The 26,195-nt window shown below is 43.4% G+C and overlaps 1 pseudogene; it reads right to left on the bottom strand.

Moving 5' to 3' along the window:
* Positions 1-26,195, bottom strand: part of LOC123039142 (probably inactive leucine-rich repeat receptor-like protein kinase IMK2) — a 112,672-nt pseudogene that overhangs the window by 73,832 nt on the left and 12,645 nt on the right.

Genomic DNA, 26,195 nt, shown 5'->3' with positions numbered 1-26,195 from the left:
CCCACCGCCCAATGAACGCCCCCCAACCGCCGGTGACTACCAACCAGAGGTCTCATGACTTCGGATACCCACCAACCACTAATTTATTACCATTTCTGTCCTTCATATATGCGCTGACGGGTGGGCCCTATGGTAATGTGCGCTGCTGAATGTGGACCGTTTGACTGGTCAATTGATCGTGTTATCAACAAATTACGGAGCTGTATGGTGAGCTAGTGACCGTATGATCTCCCTAAAATGTACTCCTATTTTATTAACACAGTACAGACTCAAACTACCATTTCTTTCTTTCATATACGGGCTGACAGGTGGGCCCCACGGTTACACGCCCCGATGGTGCAACACTAGTTGCGCCTCGTGGAACGTTTGACTGGTCAATTGATTGTGTCATCAACAAAATACGCCGTTGTACGGATGAGCCAGTGACCGTATAATCATGACATGTATTTGTTTAACACGGTACAGACGCAAGGGCTCATATATACGCGCAAACACTCACCGCTATAAGTGCACACACGCAAACCCTACCCCTATGAGCACATTCGAGAGAGTGGGCCAACATATATGATCTTGAGATTTTACGAAGTCACCATAGGTGCCTCGTAGTCGAGTGGAACGTCTCCTCCCACTGAACGTACATCGCCGGAAAATACTGAAATTAACACAAGATAAATGCAAGCACCGGGACTTTAACCTTGGTGGGCTCGAGAAACCACTGTCCTCTAACCATCCAACCACATGTTGGTTAGCACGACAAAATGTATGTGGTGACCATGATGAGCTTATTCTGAAGTCCAGTGACCATATCGTGCTTTCGCTTCAAATACAATGACCGTAAGTGTCGTCAACAAAATACGGAGCACGCATCAAATGCAAAGTCCGTCAGTGTCATCAACAAAATATGGAGACGTATCGTGAGCTAGATACCGTTGTACTATTGTATATGCTTATTTTCTTAGTGGCCGATTGCGTGTGTGGTGTGGTGGGCACATCATTTCTAGTTGTGGTGGGTCAACATGAAGACTCATGGGTCGTTTCCATCCTGCGCCACATATAGGTTGGACCGAGACGTGTTATACGAGGACCCATGTGGAGGACGCGGCGTACAACACGAAGCTAGCTACCAGAGTCGTGGAGGACTCTATCCCCACTGGTGATAAGCCGACTATATACGATTTGTAACCCTAGGCCCTTAGTATGTTATACAAGCTTGGGGGCTAGTTCGTCGATAGTATACACACACGCACAATGCCTGGTATTCACATGTACTTTGTACACACCCCTATCACTAATATACAGTATCAGGAGTAGGCTCTTTCTTCAACTGCAAGGGTCCGATCCGAACTAGGGTAAAACTTTGCCTCGTATTACCATCTAGCCTAACAACGAGGGATATCCTACCGAATGATATGATGAAATCATATCTGCCAACTACTAAGAGAGAGGTGTGTCAGGGGGGCAATGTGTGCGAGAGAGGCCTAAAGATAATGTGCGTGCGGGAGACACGTAGGCACATATATGTGCGTATAGAGGGCTAGTAGAGACTGTGCATGTGTATATATGCATGTGAGAGAAATAGTGTTTTCCAACTGAGATTAGTGAAAAGAGTGGTACATAGTAGTCAGAAAGAGAGAGAGAAACAGAGAGAGCATGTGCGTGAGACACCCCGACACCCTGAGGGAGATTGTGAGCATGTGTGAAAGAGAAATGCCGATGCATATAAAGTGTGTGCACTTATGCGTTAGATAGAGAGATATATAACGCGTTTGTGAGAACGGGGCGAGGCATAGTGCATCTACATGTAAAAGGCAGTACTACGCATTAAATTAAAATATAAATGGCATTATTATTTTTGGATGAGATCATGAATTTTGCAAATTGCGTATGGATGAAAATCGGTCTATCAGACACCCATACTCTATTGGATTCTAGCATGTGCATGTGTTTATTTCATATTATCGATCCATAGAGTGAGAGCGGTTTGAAATACAGGCAATGGATGCTTTTGCAATTCATATATAAACATTAATTAATGCACTCCATGTTGTTAGTGTGAAGCACTTTATACATTTGTCACTTGCATGGATACATTCCAAATTGCTAGCTACGAAATAGAATACATGTCGAATTCAACATAAAGGGGGTTTCGAAGATTCGAATTCATAGGAAGTGCATTCATCTATTTGAACCCGAGATAATGGCATTTGTAAATCAGATGTAAAAGGGGGCATCAATCTTTGTTGTGAGTTTGAACATGCTATATATATATTCATACGCATATCTAATTTTTTTGCAACCAAGGAGATTATATCTAGAACCATGCATGAACTGAGGTAAGTTGCATATTTTTTAATATATACTCGTGTACAATGTATATTCAAATGTACCCCCTCCATTCCAACATAATCGTAGCTTTAGGATTTTCAAGAGTAAAGATTTGTGAAGTTTTACAAGTCCTGAAAGTTCAATTCAAGAGAACCAAAAACGTTAATGCTTCTGCTCCCAATATTGAATGAAGCGCCAAATAGGCCTCTGGTCACTCAAAACCGCGCGAGACTAATGTTTGGTGGTAGGAAATTGTTGTCCTGACTCTGGCCCGTGTAGCCTATCGCCTGATGTCCAAAGGTCTAAACCGGGGTAGGTTTGTAACTTCACCAAGACGCCAGTCTCAACTGCCTCTGAGAAGCATTCATACGCCGTGGGCGCCTAAACACCCATGCACTCGGCCGAAATCTATCCCGCCCACATTTGGGACACCTGACATGACTTTCCTACCCCCAACCCGCAATATGTCCGAAATTTTAGATCGGGGCAAAGTTTGTAACTTTCCCCAAATTTCAAACAAGCGCGTGTCAAACCGAAACATTGTTCCCCCTTAGTTCCCCGCCTCCCTCCGTTTCCCCATTCATACTCTGTGGGCGCGAAAACGCCCTCTCCACCAGCCGCGAAACCCCAGCCTCCTCCGTCCTCCACCCCATAGCGCCAATCCACCGCTGGCCTCCTCCATCACGCCGGAGCTGGTACCCCGACGTCGTCGTCCAACGCAACCACAAACGCAATGCCCTCAAGGACTTAGCAGCTGAAGCCGAGGCAGAGCTACCTCCACGAAGCCGATGCCGACGTGCGTCGTACCAGAACCACTCCGACCACGCCGTCCTGCGCCTCACTATTGTGGCTCCACTGTCGCAACCATCCACCGCACTAGAGCTGTTCCCGCTACGCCATCATTCGCCGCCTCGGATCTGCTTCCCCGCCGCCGACAGACGGCCACCGCACCACACTCAACAACTTGGTCATGGGTTCGTCCAAGGCTGCACCATCCTCCATAACTTCTGGTTTCCGGCGAACAACAAGAAGATCGTCGGAAAAATAGAAGGATGACACAGCACTGCCAGCAGAAAGAGGTACTCCTCTTCCCTTATCCATGCAAATCTTACGTCTCCGCTCACACCGTATTCATCCCACGAAAGAAACTAGTTGAGCGCTTCTTCGTGATACTAAATGCACAAGGTTTCCTCCCTTTTACAATTTCACCTTTGCTAGAGGTCAGTAGCCCGCCTGGATTTCAATTAGGGGTCAGTCGAACCGCAATTAAAAGAAGCAGCACCCGCTTAGGCGCGCGGAGCACCTAGTCCGCCTGTTCCCCAGGGAAGCGGCGCATCAATGTCTATCATAGGGGTGTGGGGCGCAGGAGCTGCTTGCGCCCGATCTGGAGGTCGGTGGGGCTTGAATGGATGGCCGGGGGGCGGTGCCAAGCACGGCGGTGCGGTGAGGTCGAGGGGAGGGCGCAGGCAGGGGAGGAATACTGGGTTGGTGGTCGCTGGCGTTTCGAGGAAGATCGTCAACACTGATTGGCTGGAGGTAGATGAAGGCGATCTGCCCGTTCTTTGTACATCGGACGGTGCAGAAAAATGGACTGAACTATTTGCTTTCAGTCGACTGTTATTTTCATAGAATCATGTAGTAATTTAGTGTGCCATGCATGTTGTAGAGCTATCATATGTCTCCTGTCATTTATTTCTCACCGACCTGCTATCTGCTACCTTCACACTGTACTAATTGTGCACACACTTCACCCATACTCAAACTATTGTTTTTTATGCATGGGTATTTCAGACTCTGATGTAGTGTTGATGAATGCAGAAAAGAAAAGACAAAAGTCACTCCAGTGTAATTCGAAGATAAGCACTAAGCGTTTCAGCGCTCTAATGGGTGCAGTGTCAACAGTTGGAGACAGTAAACGTAGCTCTGCAGTTGATGATCTCAATTGCCACACACAACCATCCCAGGTGCTTGCTTTAACTTCGCGCTGTCAAATGTGGTTGCATGTTGCATATGGTGTCTAGCTTGTATTGCTTCCAATTTGGTTAAATTGCATCTACTTACTTTACACATTATACCTTTGATAATGACATGCCTTCCTGTTTTTGATACATACTACATATGTCTATTAACCATGTTTGTACATCAAACTAATGCTCTTTTGTATCCCTCGTCAATCACTTAAGATGAGATAGTCACCCCAGTGGGTTACTGTGAGACGCCCTACTCGTTTAAAGAGTGCAGTGTCATCCTCCCCACATGATTCTCAAGAAACAGCAAGGCCAAATGAAGATAGTCAACATAGCTCTCTAGTTGATCACCGCAATTCCCCCACACCACCATCACAGGTGCTTGCTCTTACTTGGCAGTGTGATATGTGGTTGCATGTTGCATAGGGTGTCTACCTTGTAATGCTTCTAATTAGGCTAAATTGCATCTACTTAGTTAACACATTATACCTGTGAATATGACATGCCTTCCTGTTTTTGGTACATACTACGTCTTTCTATTAACCATGTTCTTACATCAAACTACTTTTCTTGTGTATCCCTCATCAATGCTCCTAATTTGTTAAATTGCATCTCCTTAGCTTACACATTATACATGTGAATATGACACGCCTTCCTGTTTTTGGTACATACTACATCTGCTTATCACACCATGTTCTTACATCAAACTACTGTTCTTGTGTATCCTGCGTCTATCGCTTATGATGAGACAGTCACGCGCGTGGGTTAATATGAGTTGCAATACTCTTATAAAGAATGCAATTTCATCCTCTCCACATGATTCTCAAGAAACAGCAAGCCTAAATGAAGATATTGAACGTAGCTCTGTACCTGAAGACCGCACTTCCCCTACACCACCATCACAGGTGCTTGCTCTAACTTCGCAGTGTGATATGTGGTTGCATGTTGCATACGGTGTCTAGCTTGTAATGCTTCCAATTAGGGTAAATTTCATCTGCTTAGTTTACACACTATACCTGTGAATATGACATGCCTTCCTATTTTTGGTACACACTACATCTATGTGTTAACCATGTTCTTACATGAAACTACCTCTCTTCTGTATCCTGCATCAATCACTTACGATGAGCCACCTTTATTCGTTGCATATTGCATATTATTTCTAGCATGTTGCCATGTATTGCTTCTAATTTGGTCAAATACATTTGTTAGGGCACCCTTTTAATTTTGCAGAGTGATATTGGTTTCATCTTTCATATGGTTTCTAGCTTGCATCGATTCTAACAAGTTCAAGCACCTTGTGCTTAGGTTACACTTTATACATCATACATGTCCATATGTCACGCCGTCCTGTTTTTCATACATATTCCATCCTCCTATCATGCAGCTGCCTTACATGAAAGTAGTGTTCGTCAGTATCATGCATCAATGAGTTCTGAAGAGGAAATTTTATTCCTTTTTCTTGTGGGTTTGACTTAACAAGGCAAAATCAAGAAAGAGGAACGAAAATAGTAAGGAAGGCGATGATGGTGGTCCTCTGCAGCAACGTAAACGGAGCATCTGTACCGATTCTCCTTGTACTGATAGTGCATTACAAGGTCCAAGTCTCCGCTCCCCTACTCCACCATCCAAGGTGCTTGCTCTAACTTGGCAGTGTGATATCTGGTTGCATGTTGCATATGGTGTCTAGCTCGTATTGCTCCTAATTAGTGTAAACTTCATCTGCTTAGCTTACACATGATACATGTGAATATGACACGCTTTCCTATTTTTGGTACATACTATATCTGTCTACCACACCATGTTCTTACATGAAACTACTCTTCTTGTGTATCCTGCATCAGTCACTTATGATGGGACACCTTTAAGTTGGCAGTGTGATATTGGTTTGCGTCTTGAATATGATTTCTAGCATGTATTGCTTCTAGTTTGATGAACGCCACCTATGACGAGACAGTTTTAACTTGGCAGAGTGATATTGATTGCACCTTCCATATGGTATCTTGCAGTGTTTCTAATTTGTTGAAGTGCCTTCTGCTTAGTTACCACATCATAGGTGTGAATATGTCAAGCTGTCCATTTTTTTCGTACATATTCCATCCTCGTATCATGACTTTGCCTTTCATCAGAGTAGTGTTCGTCAGTATCATGTATGAATGAGTTCTGAAGAGCGAATGATATTCCTTTTTCTTGTCGGTATGACCTCACAATGCAAAATCAATAAAGCTGAAGGAAATTGGCAAGGCTTTGGATGATGGTGATCCTTCCGAGCAACTGAAATGGAGGTTCTCTATAGATTCTACTCCGCCATCCTCCCAACAAGATTCACAAGACAATGCAAGGCTAGACAGTCAACGTAGTTGTGTAGATGATGAGCACATCTCCCCTACTCCACCATCACAGGTGCTTGCTCTAACTTGGCACTATTATATGTGGTTGCATGTTGCGAATGATGTCTAGCTTGTATTGCTTCTAACTTTGTTGAATTGCATCTGCTTACTTTACACATAATGCCTGTGAATATGACATGTGTTCCTGTTTCTACATCAGACTACTATTCTTGCATATCCCGCATCAGTCACTTATGATAAGGCACCTTTAAGTCGCCACTGTGATATTGGTTGTGTCTTGCATATGATTTCTAGCATGTACTGCTTCTAATTTGTTGAAACGCCATACAGTTTGAACTTGGCAGAGTGATATTGGTTGCATCTTTCATATGGTGTCTAGCTTGTAGTGCTTCTAATTTGTTGAAATGCCTTCTGCTTAGTTACCACATCATAGGTGTGAATATGTCACACCATCCTGTTTTTCATACATATTCCATCCTCGCATCATGTGTTTGCCTTTCATCCGAGTAGTGTCCGTCAGTATCATGCATGAATGAGTTTAGAAGAGCGAATTTTATTTGTTTTTCTTATCGGTTTGACTTCACAATGCAAAATCATTACAGCTGAAGGAAATTAGTCCGGTAGTGGATGATGGTGGTCCTTTAGAGCAACTCAAACAGGGGGTCTCTACAGATTCTACTCCGCCATCCTCCCAACAAGATTCGCAAGACAACACAAGGCTGGACAGTCAACGTAGCTGTGTAGATGATGAGCACATCTCCCCTACTCCACCATCACAGGTGCTTGCTCTAACTTGACACTATTATATGTGGTTGCATGTTGCATATGATGTCTAGCTTGTATTGCTTCTAACTCGAATTGCATATGCTTACTTTACACATAATGCCTGTGAATATGACACGTGTTCCTGTTTCTAGAACATACGTGTACATGATGAGCACATCTCCCCTACTCCACCATCACAGGTGCTTGCTCTTACTTGGAACTATTATACGTGGTTGCGTTTTCCGTATGATGTCCAGTTTGTATTGCTTCTAATTATGTTGAATTGCATCTGCGTAGCTTACAACTTATACCTGCAACGATCACTTACCCATAAGACACATTTAACTTGGGACTGTGATGTAGGTTGCATCTTGCATTGTCTTCTAGCTTGTACTGCTTCTAATTTCTTGAAATGGCACTTACGACGAGACACTTTTTACCTGATAGAGTGATATTGGTTGCATGTTCATATGGTGCCTAGCTTTCATTTCTTCTAATTTTGTTGAAATGCCTTCCGCTTACTATTTTTTCATACATATTCCATCATCCTATCGTACGTGTGAATATGAAACGCTATCTTTTTTTGTATATATTCCATCCTCCTATCTTGCGCTTGCCTTACATCAAAGTAGTGTTCGTCTGTATCATGCATCAACCAGTTATGCAGAGCTAATTTTATTCATCTTCTTGTGGTTTTGACTTCATAAGGCAATATCAGAAAACAGGAAGGAAAAGAGTAAGTTAGAGGATGTTGGTGGTCCTCCGCACCGACGCAAATAGAGACTCTCTAGATTTTCCACTGCTACTGCTAATGAAGTTGAAGTCCCAAGTCTACATGATGAGTTCATCTCCCGTACTCCACCATCGCAGGTGCTTGCCCTAAGTTGACAGTGTGATAATTGGTTTCATGTTGCATATGTTGTCTAGCCTGTATTTCTTCTATTTTGATTAAATTGCACCTGCTGAGTTTATATGTTATACATGTGCATATGACATGGCTTTCTGTGTCTAGAATACATTGCATCTATCTATCATACATGTTCTTACATCAAAGTACTGTTGTTATGTATCCCGCATCAGTCACTCATGATTGGACGCTTTTAACATGGCAGTTTGATAGTGGTTGCATCTTGCATTGATTTCTACATTGTACTGCTTCTAATTTTTCGAATTGCCACTTATGACAAGACACTTTTAACTTGGCAGAGTAATATTGGTTGCATCTTTCATATGGTGTCTAGCTTGCATTACTTCTATTTTCTTGAAAATCCTTCTACTTAGTTTGCACATCGTAGCTGTGAATATGTCATGCCGTCCTGTTTTTCTTATATATTCCATCCTCATACGGTTGTCTTACATCAAAGTATTGCTTGTCTGTATCATGCATCAATGAGTTCTGAAGAGTAATTTTATTCTTTTGTGTTGTGGGTACAGCTTGACATGGCAAAGTCAAAAAAGAGCAAGGAAAATAACATAGTAGGGAGTGATGTTACTTGTCGGGTGAAACGGAAAAGGTTCTGCCGTCGAGATTCTTCTAGTACTTATAGTGCAGTAGAAGGTCCATGTCCACCGGATAAATCTACAAACACAGTATCACCTGCTCCACCAGCTGCAGCATCCGCTTCAACTGTACCAGCATCTCAACCAGTTACTCATTCGTTTGCTCCAGAACTGGCCAGTTCCCAATCTGCCTTCACACCTAACACTACTTCTGAAGCACTGCTAACACAACAGGACTTGGCAAGATCAGATGAACCTCGTGAGCATCAACACTAAGACGGTACCTGACCGAGTCAAGTTGCAGTTGCATGCTCTTTTATATGTACTCTCACAGTTTGATGTACACTAACACTTTCCATATTCGTTGTTGAACTAGCACCACGGTGCAAGCGGAAACAGACATCAGGGATAATGCTTTGGCAGATTAACAAAATCTAAAGGAGGAAGAATGGAGATTCATTTTGAGGCAGGTTTAAAAAAGGCCACATGATGCTACAGAGTCAGCCAAGTTAGTATCAGAGGCAGCCTTTGCCGTTAGGTGTCATGCACGTATCCTCCCAACGTGGATCCAGTACAGGAATGAGAAAGACAATACCCAGTTTAACACCTTCCTTGACCATTTATCCGTAAGTAATGTTATCCATCGCAATTAGTAATATTGTCTTGCTCTGTCCCATACTTTCTAGCTTCCTCCTAATAAGACTCACATTCTTTTTTCAACAGATGAGGTTCAAGTTGGATCCGAAAGATGATGCAACTAAACAAGCATGCACTCATGTTTTTCAGTCTGCTCTGCGACAGTATTGGTACCACCTTAGAAAATCTCACTTTGAAGGCAAGGCTAACAATGAAATCGCCCAAACATCTCTAGTGGAATATATTACAGATGAAGATTGGACAGCCCTCGTTAAACACTGGTCTGATCCAAAGTATTAGGTAGGCTATATGTATTTGATCAGACCACATATTGAACTTGTATTTATGTATTTGCCTTACAAGTGTATCTTCTTCTAGGCTAACTGTTTGAAGAACAAAACCAACCATTCTAAAGTGAAATTCCAATAGACAACAGGATCTCGTAGCTATATTGCACACTACGAGGCTCTTATAAATACCTGCTACTTCCTTCTTCTTTTTTGTGCCATATTATCGTATCTATATTGACTTGTTCCAAATACAGAGGAAAGCCTGTGCGGACCAAAAAGAACCTGAACCGAATGCAGTGCAAATCTTCAAGGATTGCCACACCATCAAGATGAAGGGCATGAGCACACCAGTTCAAGCTGTTGTTGTAAGTCCTTACTCCTCCTGCCTTGAACTGATTGGTACTGTGATGTGTTCATTTAACTACTTGGTTTGCAGCCAATGTCAGTTACTCTGTTCACTTTTATACACAGTTGTCTTAACGTATCATTTCACCTTACATGGTTTAAAAGAGATGAAGGATATTCTTTTGGTCTTGAACTGTAATCTAGTTGTTATGTTCACGTGCGCACGTAATGATAAAATAGCCTGTTTGTTTTATATCTGTTTGCCCATGATATGAATGATGGCATACTATGTTCATCCTACTTTAAACCATGTCTCTTTATCCTTAGATGTCAACGAATGTGAGAAAATAGACAATACATTAGGCATGCTACATGGTCATATGTTCCAAAAGTGATTTTATTATGTAGTTGACACTACAATACATGCTAATGTATTACATTAGTTCACCAAAATAAGTTATGTATAAACATTTAACCTACTTTGTTTGTTTTTTTTCTCATTAGTAACTTATCTGGTACACTAATCTACAAGTTCAAACTTTCAGGAAGCTATGGAACAAATGATTGAACAGCCACAACCATCTGAAGGTGATGAGGTTACTACAGGCACAATGTCACCTCTTGCTGCAGTGCGTCAGTATCTCTCCACTAACAGTGCAAAAAGCACCTTCCTGCGTAATTCTGGCTTGGTTGTCAAGGTAACCTCGTCCAAATCGCATATTGAACAAAATCTTCCTGCTAGGCAGAGTGATATATCTGTGCTCCAGACACAAGTCCAATCCCTAATGGAAGTTGTTTCAGAAACAAGAATAGTGGTTGAGAAATGTCGTCAAGATATGAATGGTTTTGAAACCAGACTATCAGACATTCGCTTCGTTGTTCAAGAGCAATGGCGGAAAAAAGGTGGAGATCGTGCTGCTCCATCAGATTCTACAGCCTGAAACATTAGCACTTAGGTCAAATGATGTGTGCTTATATACATCTGATGGTGCTTTCATCTGGAAGGGCTGTAAACTTTATGCCAATAGGCCTTTTGTTGTATGGTTGGAATTTATTTTGTTGTCATACAACATTTATGATGCTGCCACAGGCTGCAGTAATTACGACGCTATTTTTGTATAGTGTAGATTTATCTTAGTAATGTATTCGGCCGAAAGCTTCGTAGGAGCCCAACATGCCAACATTCATCAGGCCCATTCCAATCGGGCTAAAAACGATTATGGGCCGAAATTGGCATGTAGCCCACTAAAAATATCTGGGCCTAAATCAACATAAGCTTTCATATTTTTCTGGTAGGCCTGTGCCCATAGTGGGCCTTTAACAGGCCTAAACATAATTTGGGCCCTCAGTAAAAATAGGCCATTTATAGGTGTAAATATCTCGAGCCCATAAAAAACATGGGCCTTTAATAGACCAAAAGTGAGATTGGGCCCTGATTGTGCCAAATAACCCACTGAACTTAGCAGGCCGAAATGGTGGCCCATTTACGATGCGGATCTTTGACGGGCCGTAAATGTGCCGACCTAATACACGGGCCTTTAATAGGCCGGAACTTCGGTCGGGCTAGATTATTGTCATTTTTATATGGGCCGTTAATGGGACCGATATGACGTTGGGCCACATATGGCTCATGGTTTACGTCCGGCGTTAACAGGCCGAAAATGACAACATGCCGAAAGTGGCCCAAATCTATAGTGGGCCTCTAACAGGCTGAATGTCGGACATGGCCGAATATGACCCAAATCCTTCATGGTCGTTTATGGGTCGAAAGTTTGGATGGCCTGTAAATGGGACCAAATGAAGCCGGACCTTTATCAGGCCGGAAATACACCGGGCCGTAATTCGGCCCAATTACTTAGCGGACTGTTAACGGGCGAGAAGTGACCATGGGCCGTGTTGATGACAAGTTTAGGACAGGCCATCGAAGGGCCGATTGGACAGAGAATGTTGGGCCTTTAGCTGGGCCGGCCCATTACGGTCTACAAAATTGCGTGGGCCTTTAGCTGGGCCGGCCCATTATGGTACGCTAAATTTTGTGGGCCTTTAGCTGGGCCGGCCCATTATGGTCTGCTAAATCTTATGGGCCTTCGGTTGGGCCAGCCCATTTAAACTTTGTGGGCCACTTTTGGGTCGGTCCACGTGTCAACATATCATAGGCCCATCTCGACCGTTGGATGAGTGACACATGTGCCAACGCGGAGCTGACGCTTGGATCCGTCAGCCAATGAGAATTTTACACGTGGAAAATCAGCATTGGTCGTGGCTGTTAACGGGTTATCGGATCCAAAATCCGACCCGATAGCTTAACGGTGTTCCGTTACGGTGGATGTTGCGTGTCGGTCACCCTTGACGAAAGCACTTCTGTGACGCGCGATTTATCGTCATGGAAGCGGACACTTCCGTGATGATAATTCTGGTAATGTCATGGAACACTTCTATGACAGCACATGTATGACTATCTTGATTCTGTCATAAAATCATCATGGATGTACATGCATGACAAAAAACGCGACCTACTGTGACAAACACGTATCATCACGGAAGTGTATTTTTTTGTAGTGCAGTCGGATGATCCCTGCGATCAAAGGTGATCGGGCAGGCCGACCAAGGATTGAACTTGGGGGGCGACGGGCTCTACAGCGTATACGTCTCGGAGTGCGCGTTTGCGCCTTCTCTTTGGTATGTGAGTTGCGTAAATCATATTCGCTGTTTTGACTTCTAGTGGGAATTTTTTCTGTCCCCCAGTGTTTGGCTGGCGAGGCTCATCCTCGTCTTCACTTGGCGTCTCCCTCCCTTTGTGTTCAGCGTTTAGCTTGCCGGCCTGCTTGAAAACCCAGCACTCTCTGTGTGTGTGATTTGCAGCTTTTTCGGGGGTGCCATGAATCTGACATAATTTGTCTAGAATCTTATTTAGGCTGGACGGTCCATCTCTGCTGCCTTTAAATGGATTTTGTCCGTTGATCAGGTCGAGAGCCCCTGAATCCGGCGTTGACCGCCGTGTTATCTGGGTTGTCTTCATTGTTTCAACGCTGGTTTTTATTGCGTGACGGCTTCCTATTGCCATCCCTGACTTCGGATGTGCCTGGGTCGCTGGTGCCGCTACGGGCCAACCAACTGTCCTTGCTCGTGCAAAAGCGGGTCATAAGGCTTGTTAGGGTTGCAATTGTCCTCGGCTTTTCTTGGCCGAGGTGTCTGACTAGCCATTCGTCTCGGATATTGTGCTTGAAAGCCACTAAGGCTTCGGCATCCGGTCAGTCGATGATTTGGTTCTTCTTAGTGAGAAACATGTTCCAAAGCTTACGGGCTGACTCTCCAGGTTGTTGGATTATGTGACTTAAATCGTCCACATCCGGAGGTCGGACATAGGTCCCTTGGAAATTGGCCCTGAAAGCGTCCTCAAGTTCCTCCCAACTTCCAATTGAATTTTCGGGGAGGCTTTTCAACCAATGCCGAGCTGGTCCTTTCAACTTGAGGGGCAGGTATTTAATGGCGTGGAGATCATCTCCACGGGCCATGTGGATGTGAAGGATAAAGTCCTCTATCCAGACCCTAGGGTCCGTCGTTCCATCGTATGCCTCTATGCTCACGGTTTTGAATCCCTCTGGAAATTCATGATCCAGCACCTTATCGGTGAAGCATAGGGGGTGCACGGCACCCCAGTATTTGGATGTGTCATGGCATGTTGTCGACGGTTGTTGTGTTCGGTGTTTATTCCGAAATGGTATTCGATCAATATGATCGTTTTGGTGGTTGTGATCCTGTGCCGGAGCACGCTTCCTAGATCCACAGATGGACCTGGCCATACCGGATTTTTTGTCCAGGAGCTCACGTAAATCGTGTGCTGATTTGTGTGCAACATCATTAGCCGCCCTGTCGCGGCCACGGGGTGGTCGGTCCGGCTGATCGGCCGTTTTATTTTTCGGCTGAATGGGCTCTATAGCCTCGTCGTCAAATTCGGGCAGCACCTTGCACTTTGGATAGCTCTTTGTGTGGCGATCGCCACCGTCTTTTTCTTCAGTGTCAAGCACTTTGTTCCATCTGCGGCTGAGCGTATCCTGCGCGGCCTTAAGCATTTGCTTCTGCTTCTTCAAGCTCCTCGTGGTGGCAATAAGCCTTCTATGGAGGTTCTCTTGTTCCAAGTGTTTTTCCGGGATGATGAGTGCATCATCGTCTGGACTGTTCTACTCTCCGGAGACAGGTTGATGAATTTTACCCTCGGGATCGGCGTCATCGGACGTCGGCTCCGGACTATGTTCACCATCCCCTGGCTCATCCTGCTCCATCGCTGGGTCCATGGGGTCGTCGTTTCCTTTGGAGTCTACCGGGGTATTATTCTTTCTTGCGCTATTATCACTGTTTTTACTGTGGCAGGATTTAGAGCGGCGCCTACGTCATCGCTTTGGTGGCTTCTCGAGGGGATTATCCTTTGTTGCATCTTCGCCGTCATTTTCCTTGGGTGTATCCACCATGTATATGTCATATGATGCGGTGGCTGTCCAGTGCCCTTTAGGCGGTGGTTCCTGTTCTTCTCCTGCATAGTCATCCATACCGTCGATGTCTTCGGAGTCGAAGTCAAGCGTGTCCGTTAAGTCATTGATAGTGGCTATCAAGTGGGTGGTGGGTGGGGAATGAATTTCTTTGTCGTCCGCTTCCCACTCAAGCCGGACATAGTCGGCCGAGAGTCTCCTCACAAAGAGAGAGACTTTAATGAATTTAGCACGTCGCTCAAGGGAGACTGTTGAAAGATATCCGCGGAGGTAAACTCCATGACCGGTGCCCAATCAGATTCGATAGGCACGGATGCACGCGGTTCGGAGCCTGTGGCCGGAGACGAGTCCGAGGGTCCGATGACACCAGCCTTATAGGAGATGAAGCCGGTGTTCAGCTCTATTGTCGCTGAGTGTGCGGCCTCCATGGACGGGTCCATCCACCCGTCCTCGGATGGCACGATCTGCTCCGGATCGAGGGTTGGGGCAGCCGCAGGTGTGATCTCCAGAATATTGTCCGATGGCAGATCTAAGTCATGCTCGTCGTGACTGTCCGGCGCAGCCGGCATGGGCTTGAATCCGTTGAAGATAAAATCTCTATGGATGTCCGCAGTATAGTTCAAGCTTCCAAACCTGACCTGATGGCTAGGGGCATAGCAGTCGATCTGCTCTAGATGGCCAGGCGAGTTGGCCCGCAGTATGAAGCCGCCGAATACGAAGATCTGTCTGGGGAGAAAAACCTCACCCTGGACCGCATCGTTGAAGATGATTGAAGGAGCCATCAAGCCTTACTGTGATGACACAGTGGAACTCTCAATGAAAGCACCAATGTCGGTGTCAAAACCAGCGGATCTTGGGTACGGGGTCCCGAACTGTGCATCTAAGGCTAATGGTAACAGGAGGCGGGGGACACGATGTTTACCCAGGTTCGGGCCCTCTCGATGGAGGTAATACCCTACTTCCTGCTTGATTGATCTTGATGATATGAGTATTACAAGAGTTGATCTACCATGAGATCGTAGAGGTTAAACCCTAGCCTATGATTATGATTGTTCTTGTCCTACGGACTAACCCCTCTGGTTTATATAGACACCGGAGGGGGCTAGGGTTACACAGAGACGGTTACAGAGAAGGAGATCTACATATCCGAATTGCCAAGCTTGCCTTCCACGCAAAGGAGAGTCCCATCCGGACACGGGACGAAGTCTTCAATCTTGTATCTTCATAGTCCAACAGTCCGGCCAAAGTATATAGTCCGGTTGTCCGAGGACCCCCTAATCCAGGAGTCCCTCAGTAGGCTCTGAGCGAGAGCAGGTTGGGATGCCGGACCTTGCCAAGCGTCGCCACCTCGGCCTCAAATACTTCTGCCCCTTGGTGATCTTCTCCCGCAGCCGATTCACAACCACCAGGCTGCCGTCCTCCAGGGTCACCTTGTACACCTTGACATGATAACCCACAAGTATAGGGGATTGCAACACTTTTCGAGGGTAGAGTATTAACCCAAATTATTGATTCGATACAAGGGGAGGCAAAGAATATTCTCAAGTATTAGCAACTGAGTTGTCAATTCAACCACACCTGAAAGACATAATATCTGCAGCAAAGTATTTAGTAGCAAAGTAGTATGGAAGTAACGGTAATAGTGGCAAAAGTAACAGTAGCAGTTTTTTAGCAATCATAACGTGGCAACAGAGAAGTAACTAAGCAATGATCAATATCAAACGAGCTCGTAGGCAATGGATCAATGATGGATAATTATGTCGGATGTAATTCATCATGCAACAGTTATAACATAGGGCGACACAGAACTAGCTCCAGTTCATCAATGTAATGTAGGCATGTATTCCGAATATAGTCATACGTGCTTATGGAAAAGAACTTGCATGACATCTTTTGTCCTACCCTCTCGTGGCAGCGGGGTCCTATTGGAAACTAAGGGATATTAAGGCCTCCTTTTAATAGAGTACCGGACCAAAGCATTAGCACTTAGTGAATACATGAACTCCTCAAACTACGATCATCACCGGGAAGTGTCCCGACTATTGTCACTCCAGGGTTTGCTGGATCATAACACGTAGTAGGTGACTATAACTTGCAAGATAGGATCAAGAACTCACATATATTCATGAAAACATAATAGGTTCAGATCTGAAATCATGGCATTCCGGCCCTAATGACAAGCATTAAGCATGGCAAAGTCATCGCAACATCAATCTTAGAATATAATGGATACTAGGCATCAAACCCTAACAAAACTAACTCGATTACATGCTAAATCTCATCCAACCCATCACCGTCCATCAAGCCTACGATGGGATTACTCACGCACGAAGGTGAGCATCATGAAATTGGTGATGGAGGATGAGGATGGTTGATGATGACGATGGCGATGGATTCCCCTCTCCGGAGCCCCGAACGGACTCCAGATCAGCCCTCCCAAGGAAGATTAGGGCTTGGCAGAGGCTCTGTATCGTAAAACGCGATGAATCCTTCTCTTTGATTTTTTTCTCCCCGAACGTGAATATACAGAGTTGGAGTTGAGGTCGTTGGAGGTCCAGGGGACCCACGAGGCAGGGGCGAGCCCCAGAGGGGTGGGTGAGCCCTGCACCCTCATGGACAGGGTGTGAGTCCCCCTCTGTTGATTCTTTTGCCAATATTTTTTATTAATTCCAAAACATAACTCCGTGAAGTTTCAGTTCATTCCGATAAATTTTATTTCTTCACAAAAATAACACCATGGCAATTCTGCTGAAAATAGCGTCCGTACGGGTTAGTTCCATTCAAATCATGCAAGTTAGAGTCCAAAACAAGGGCAAAAGTGTTTGGAAAAGTAGATACGCTGGAGACGTATCAACTCTCCCAAGCTTAAACCTTTGCTTATCCTCAAGCAATTCAGTTGACAAACTGAAAGTGATAAAGAAAAACTTTTACAAACTCCGTTTGATCTTGTTATTGCAAATATGTAAAGCCAGCATTCAATTTTTCAGCAAAGATTATGAACTAACCACATCCACAATAACATTTAGGTCTCATATTTACTCATATCAATGGCATAATCAACTAGCAAGCAATAATAATAAATCTCGGATGACAACACTTTCTCAAAACAATCATAATATGATATAACAAGATGGTATCTCGCTAGACCTTTCTTAGACCGCAAAACATAAATGCAGAGCACCCCTGAAGATTGAGGACCGACTAGACATTGTAATTCATGGAAAAAGAGATCCAGTCACAGTCATACTCAATGTAAATTAATAGCAATGCATACAAATGACAGCGGTGCTCTCCAACTGGTGCTTTTTAATAAGAGGATGATGATTCAACATAAAATTAAATAGATAGGCCCTTCGCAGAGGGAAGCAGGGATTTGTAGAGGTGCCAGATCTTGGGTTTTGAAACAGAGATAAATAATATTTTGAGCGGCATACTTTCATTGTCAACATAACAACCAAGAGATCTCGATATCTTCCATGCTACATACATTATAGGCGGTTCCCAAGCGGAATGGTAAAGTTTATACTCCCCCACCACCAACGAGCATAGTCCACGGCTGGTCTGAAACAACGGTAACCGTCTAACTAACAACAATCCTGGGGGAGTTTTGTTTGCAATTATTTTGATTTGATTTGAGCATGGGACTGGGCATCCCGGTTACCGACCATTTTCTCGTGAATGATGAGCGGAGTCCACTCATCGTGAGAATAACCCACCTAGCATGGAAGATATAGACAATCCTAGTTGATACATGAGCTATTCGAGCATAGTAAAGCAGAATTTTATTTGATGGCTTAGAATTTGGCACATACAAATTTTCTTGGAACGGCAGATAAATACCGCATATAGGAAGGTATGATGGACTCATATGGAATAACTTTGGGGTTTATGGAAGTGGAGGCACAAGCAGTATTCCCGCTTAGTACAAGTGAAGGCTAGAAAGAGACTTGGAAGTGACCAACTAGAGAGCGACAACAGTCATGAACATGCATTAAGATTAACCAAAAATGAGTGTAAGCATGAGTAGGATATAAATCACCATGAACATAAATATCGTGGAGGCTATGTTGATTTTGTTTCAACTACATGCGCGAACATGTGCCAAGTCAAGCCACTCGAATCATTCAAAGGAGGATACCACCCTATCATACCACATCACAACCATTTTAATAGCATGTTGGCACGCAAGGTAAACCATTATAAACTCCTAGCTAATTAAGCATGGCATGAATAACTATAGTCTCCAATTGTCATTGCAAACATGTTTCATTCATAATGGACTGAATCAGGAACGATGAACTAATCATATTTACAAAAACAAGATAGGTCGAGTTCATACCAGCTTTTCTCATCTCAATCATTTCATCATATATCGTCATTATTGCCTTTCACTTGCACGACCGAACGGTGTGGATAATAATAATAGTGCACGTGCATTGGACTAAGCTGGAATCTGCAAGCATTTAATTCAAAGGAGAAGAAAAGGTAATACGGGCTCTTGGTTAGATCAACAATAATGCATATGAGAGCCACTCGACATTTTCATCGTGGTCTTCTCCTCTCGACCCCAAAGAAAAGAAATAAATTCAAAGAAAAATAAAACTATTTACACGGGAAAGCTCCCAACAAGCAAAAGAAGAACGGGAAATCTTTTTGGGTTTTTCTTTTAATTACTACTACTACAAGCATGGAAAGTAAACTAGCTAAGGCTACAACTAATTTTTTTGGTTTTTCTAAGGGTTTTTAAACACACAAGAAGAAAGCAAGAAAAGAAAATAAACTAGCATGGATAGTACAATGAAAAAGTATGAACACCGACAACTAGAAGAGTGAACATGAATGTAATGTTGGTGAGAAATACGTACTCCCCCAATCTTAGGCTTTTGGCCTAAGTTGGTCTATGACCACGGCTGGCCTGGCGGATATCCAAAGTTATAGTCGGGGTTTGTACTGAGATGCATCAGCTACTGCCTGGAGAGCTGCAGCCTGGAGGCGATCTACCTCCGTCCTCCTCTCATATTCATTTGCCTCCTCCCTGGTTATAAAATATCTCCTGTTTGCCTGAAAGTTAAAGAAAGTAGGAGCAGGGACAGTAATATGGACAACACACCATCTGTCAAATATTAGTCAGTACTGGAGGGACTGTTCGTTCCTCTCAAGAAACTGATGGCAAACCATAGCATTATAATCTAGAAAAACAGGTGGCAAGTCAATATCATTTCCATTTATAGGTACACCAAGATAATCAGCTAAACGAGTTGCATAAATTCCACCAAATAAATCCCCACTTTTACCATTAAGATGTAACCTCCGTGCAACAATGGCCCCCAAGTTATATTGTTTATCACCTAAAACCGCACTCTTGAGGACACTAAGATCTGGGACGCACATGTGACAAAGCTCATCTTTATCGTTAATGCATCTACCTATAAAGAGAGCAAAGTAATGTATTGGAGGGAAATGAATGCTTCCTATGGTAGCTTGTGTAATATCTCCAGTTTCTCCCACAGTGATACTAGCAAGAAAATTATTATATTCAGATTTGTGAGGTTCACTAAAGTTGCCCCACTGTGGGATTTTGCAAGCAGTGTTAAAATCTTCAAGGTCCATGGTATAAGATTTACCATAGAGGTCAAATATAACAATGTGAGTGTTGCGCTTAGATGTAAAGTTAAACCTCCGCACAAAGGAATCAGTGAGGTGATAGTATTGGCGACACTTATCTGCTACAAAGTCCTCAAGATCAGCATTACGCACATACTCATCAAATTCATCCTTGAAGCCAGCTTGGATCATAAACATTTGGCGGCCATTCGCAGGGCCACACTGGAGCTTCTCTTCGTGGTTCAAGGCCCGGCTCACGTATCGCAAGCCTTGGTTCTTGCTTCCTTGAAGAACCACCTTGGTAAATTTTCCTAAACATTTTTCTTCCTCTGAAAAATTTCTGAGATTTTTAGTGACTCAAAATAAAAGTGAACCAAACTCAACAAGATTAATAGCAACTACTCCCACAAGTGCCTAGAGGCTATATCATGCATTAAAACTACTTTGGACCATATAAATTTAACATGCAAGCTCAAGAACAAGGCCACCTCAGCAGCAAAAATTTACAATAAATAAAGCACTAGAACAAAAACTAATTGGACCATTGGAGGAGTCACATACTAAAGAACAATCCCCCAAAGCAGTTTTGTGAATGGAGCTTTGAGCAAGGAGATCGAAGATGGCAGCAAAACGAGCAAGAACACGAGTTTGAGCTACGAGATAATTTTTTCTAGACGAAGAAGAAGTGTGTGGGTGCTGGAATAAGTGGAGGGGATCCACGTGGGGCCCACGAGGCAGGGGGTGCGCCCAAAGGGTAGGGCGCGCCCTCCACCCTCGTGACCAAATGGTGGGTCCACCTGGTGTGTTCTAAGTGCCAGAAATTCTCAAATATTCTACAAAAAATCATACTCAATTTTTAGGGCATTTGGAGAACTTCTATTTTCGGGGTATTTTTTATTCCAATGATAATTCAGAAAACAGACAGAAAATACTATTTTTGCTTTATTTATTCTAAATAACGGAAAGTAAAATGAGGGTATAGAAAGTTGTGCTTTCTAACTTCATCCATCTCATGCTCATTAAAAGGAATCCACTAACACGGTTGATCAAGTCTTGTTAACAAACTTCTTTCGAGTAACATGAAACCGGGGAATTTTCAAATAACACTATGTTACCTCAACGGGGATATGCATGTCCCCAACAATAAGAATATCATATTTCTTTTTGACAGTAGGAAGAGGGAATTCAAAACCTCCAATAGTAATAGTTGAAAATTTTCCAATAGAATTGATACTATGAACTAGAGGTTGTTTCTTCAGAAAGTGTACTGTATGCTCATTACCATTGACATGAAAACTGGCATTGCCTTTGTTGCAATCAATAACAGCCCCTGCAGTATTTAGAAAAGGTCTACCAAGGATGATCGACATACTGTCGTCCTCGGGAATATTAAGAATAACAAAGTTCGTTAAAACAGTAACGTTTGCAACCACAACAGGCACATCCTCACAAATACCGATGGGTATAGCAGTTGATTTATCGGCCATTTGCAAAGAGATTTCAGTAGGTGTCAACTTATTCAAATCAAGTCTACGATATAAAGAGAGAGGCATAACACTAACAGCGGCTCCAGGATCACATAAAGCAGTTTTAATACAGTTTCTTTTAATGGTCCATGGTATAGTTGGTACTCCTGGATCTCCAAGTTTTCTTTGGTATTCCATCCTTAAAAGTATAATTAGCAAGCATGGTGGAAATTTCAGCTTCCGATATCTTTCTTTTATTTGTAACAATATCTTTCATATACTTACCATAGGGGTTCATTTTAAGCATATCAGTCAAGCGCATACGCAAAAAATAGGTCTAATCATTTCAGCAAAGCGCTCAAAATCCTCATCATCCTTTTTCTTGGATGGATTAGGAGGAAAAGGCATGGGTTTCTGAACCCATGGTTCTCTTTCTTTACTGTGCTTTCTAGCAACGAAGTCTCTCTTATCATAATGTTGATTCTTTGATTGTGGGTTATCAAGATCAATAGCGGGTTCAATCTCTACGTCATTGTTATTACTAGGTTGAGCATCAACATGAACATCATCATTAACACTATCACTAGGTTCATGTTCATTACCAGATTGTGTTTCATCATCAGAAATAGAAATATCATTGGGATTCTCAGGTGTGTCTACAACATGTTCACTAGAAGCATGCAAAGTCCTATCATTTTTCTTTTTCTTTTTAGTAGAAGGAATAGGTGTGTCAGTATTAATTCTCTGAGAATCTTGCTCAACTCTCTTAGGATGGCCCTAGGTTCCTGGGTCATTTTACCACCTCTAGTCATGACTCTAACAGCATTATCATTGTTCTTATTGTTTAATTCATTGAGCAAATCATCTTGTGCTGTAAGTACTTGTTCTACTTGAGTGGTAACCATGGATGCATGTTTACTAATAAGCTTAAGGTCACCTTTAACTCTAGACATATAATCACTCAAGTGTTCAACCATATAAGCATTACGCTTCAATTGTCTACCAACATAAGCATTGAAGCTTTCTTGTTTAACAATGAGGTTATCAAACTCATCCAAGCATTGACTAGCAGACTTATTACGAGGAATATCAACTTCATCAAATCTATAAAGTGAATTTACCTTTACCTTCAGCTCTAATACCTTTATCTTTCATATGTTTCTTTGCCTCTTGCATATCTTCAGGACTGAGAAATAGAATACCCCTTTTCTTTTGAGTTGGCTTAGGAGTTCGTTCAGGAAGTGTCCAATCATTATCATTACTCAATATATTATTCAATAGCAATTCAGCTTGCTCAACAGTTCTTTCCCTGAAAACACAACCAGCACAACTATCCAGGTGGTCTCTGGAAGCATCGGTTAGTCCATTATAAAAGAAATCAAGTATTTTGTTTTTCTTGAGAGGATGATTAGGCAAAGCATTAAGTAATTGGAGAAGCCTCCCCCAAGCTTGTGGGAGACTCTCTTCTTCAAGTTGCACAAAATTAAATATTTCCCTTAAGGAAGCTTGCTTCTTATGAGCGGGAAAATATTTTATAGAGAAGTAATAAATCATATCCCGGGGACTACGCACACAACCAGGAGCAAGAGAATTAAACCATATTTTAGCATCACCCTTTAATGAGAAAGGAAACAATTTAAGGATATAATAATAGCGAATTTTTTCCTCATGAGTAAATAAGGTGGCTATATCATTAAATTTAGTAAGATGTGCCACAACAGTTTTAGATTCATAGCCATAGAAAGGATCAGATTCAACCAAAGTAATTAACTCAGGATCGACAGAGAATTCATAATCCTTATCGGTAACACAGATAGGTGAAGTAGCAAAAGTAGGGTCATATTTCATTCTAGCATTCAAAGACTTTTCTTTCAGCTTAGCTAACAATTTTTTAAGATCATATCTATCATTGCAAGCAAAAAGGTCCCTAGAAGTTTCTTCATCCATAATATAACCTCAGGCAAAACAGGCAATTCATATCTAGGGGGAGAATCTTCATCATCACTTTCATCAATATCATCAGTTTCAATAATTTCATTCTCTCTAACCCTAGCAAGTTGTTCATCAAGAAATTCATCTAATGGCACATTATTAACAAGCAGAGAAGTAGTATCATCATAAGCATCATGCATAGCAGAAATGGCATCATCAATAACATGTGACATATCAGAATCAATAGCAGGTGTAGGTGTCACAAGTTTACTCAAAACAGAACGTGAATCAAGTGCAGAGCTAGATGGTAGTTCCTTACCTCCCCTCGTAGTTGAGGGGAAAATCTTGGTTCTTTCGTCTTTCAAATTCCTCATAGTGATCAACAGATATGAAAGGATCGATATAGTTGACTAGAGGGGGGTGAATAGGCAACTAACAATTTTTAGCTTTTCTTTACCAAATTAAACTTTGCATCAAAGTAGGTTGTCTGGATATCCAACTAGGTGAGCAACCTATATGATGCAACAACAACAAGCACACAAGCAAGCAAGGGATATAACACAAGTAAGCTTGCAAGAGTAAAGGCACGAGATAACCAAGAGTGGAGCTGGTGAAGACTAGGATGTGTTACCAAATTTCCTTCCTTTTGAGGGGAAGTACATCTCCGTTAGAGCGGTGTGGAGGCACAATGCTCCCCAAGAAGCCACTAGGGCCACCGTATTCTCCTCATGCCCTCACACAATGCGAGATGACGTGATTCCACTATTGGTGCCCTTGAAGGCGGCGAACGAACCTTTACAAACAAGGTTGGGGCAATCTCCACAACTTAATTGGAGGCTCCCAACGACACCACAAAGCTTCACCCAAATGGACTATGCCTCCGAGGTGACCTCAACGGTCTAGGGTGCTCAAACACCCAAGAGTAACAAGATCCGCTAGGGATTAGTGGGGTGAATCAAATTTTCTTGGTGGAAGTGTAGATCGGGGCCTTCTCAACCAATCCCGAGCAAATCAACAAGTTTGATTGGCTAGGGAGAGAGATCGGGCGAAAATGGAGCTTGGAGCAACAATGGAGCTTTGGGGTGGAAGAGGTGGTCAACTAGAGGAAGAAGACACCCCTTATATAGTGGAGAGACAAATCCAACCGTTATCTACTTACTTAGCCCGCAACCTGCGGTACTACCGCTCTAGACAAGCGGTACTACCGCAGGGGCTCACGGTACTACGCGGAGGACCGCGGTACTACCGCTGCTACGGCATGAGCTAGTCCAGGCCTGAGCCGCAAAGGCTGAGGGTGGTACTGCCGCTGACGCAGTACTACCGCTCCCCCTTGCGGTACTACCGCAAGGCCAGAGTGAACTAGCCTGGGAAGGGTGCGGATGAATAAAAATACATCCGTTCCTACTTCCGCTGAAAATCAAACAGTGCAAAAATCCGACACGGTACTACCGCACCTGGCATGCGGTACTACCGTGCAGGGAGCGGATGTAAAAAATTACATCCGCCCCTACTTCCGCTCGTGTTGCTGTGCTGAACCAGGACTCACGGTACTACCGCGCGCATGGGGCGGTACTACCACGTAGGGCGCGGATGTAAAAAATTACATCCGCCCCTACAGCCGCACGAGCGGCTGAGTCTGGCCCGAGGCCATGGTACTACAGCTCCTTAGGAGCGCTACTACCGTGTCCACCTACGGTACTACCGCAAAGGCGTGCGGTACTACCATGGCGGCCTGCGGTACTACCGCTCCTAAGAGCAGTACTACCGCATGCCTCAGAACAGCAACACTAGGAATCCTTCTCTTTGCAAAATATGAACAAAACGAAGGATGCTCCAAAGCGCAAAGGGAAAGGCGGTGCAAAGGGAGTAAACTTGTATGTGATGATTCCACCCAAACCTTTCCAACGCGGACCCCTCTTAATAGTGCGGCTATCCTACAACTCAAATCCACCAAAAAGAGACGTAGGACACTGCTGTCTTCAATAGTCTTCGAGGGGTACCAAACCGTCTTGTGCCTAGTGGTGAAGCGACTGAAATACTCAAGGCACACGATTAGTCCGCAAAATCATTGTCATCAATCACCAAAACACCTCAGGTCTAATTATGCCTTACAATCTCCCCCTTTTTGGTGGATTGATGACAATACGGGATTTACACAAGGGGAAATGATATAGAACATAAGCAAGCCCCACATCTCTAAAATATAGACGAGCTCCCCCTAGATGCGTGCTATCTAGGTAAGTGCTTTGGACTGCATGGCACGTATACTAGGATCAACACTCCGCCTATATTTTATAAAAATGCATATCTTGCAACAATAAGGCTAACACTAAACAAGATAGTAAATGTGAGCATAACATAACTAGCACTATATATCTTAAGCTCAATAAAGTACGATAGAGTGCATATGTCTTACACCATATGATAGACCAAGTCTCACAAGCAAACTAAACCAAAGCAAGCAAGGTTCAATGGAACAAACGCGAGCAATGCAAACACAAGCACGACACAAGAAGCACAACACACG

The sequence above is a fragment of the Triticum aestivum genome, chromosome 2B (assembly GCF_018294505.1).
Source record: "Triticum aestivum cultivar Chinese Spring chromosome 2B, IWGSC CS RefSeq v2.1, whole genome shotgun sequence".
Lineage (NCBI taxonomy): Eukaryota > Viridiplantae > Streptophyta > Magnoliopsida > Poales > Poaceae > Triticum > Triticum aestivum.
This window is presented reverse-complemented; position numbering and strand designations above follow the sequence as displayed.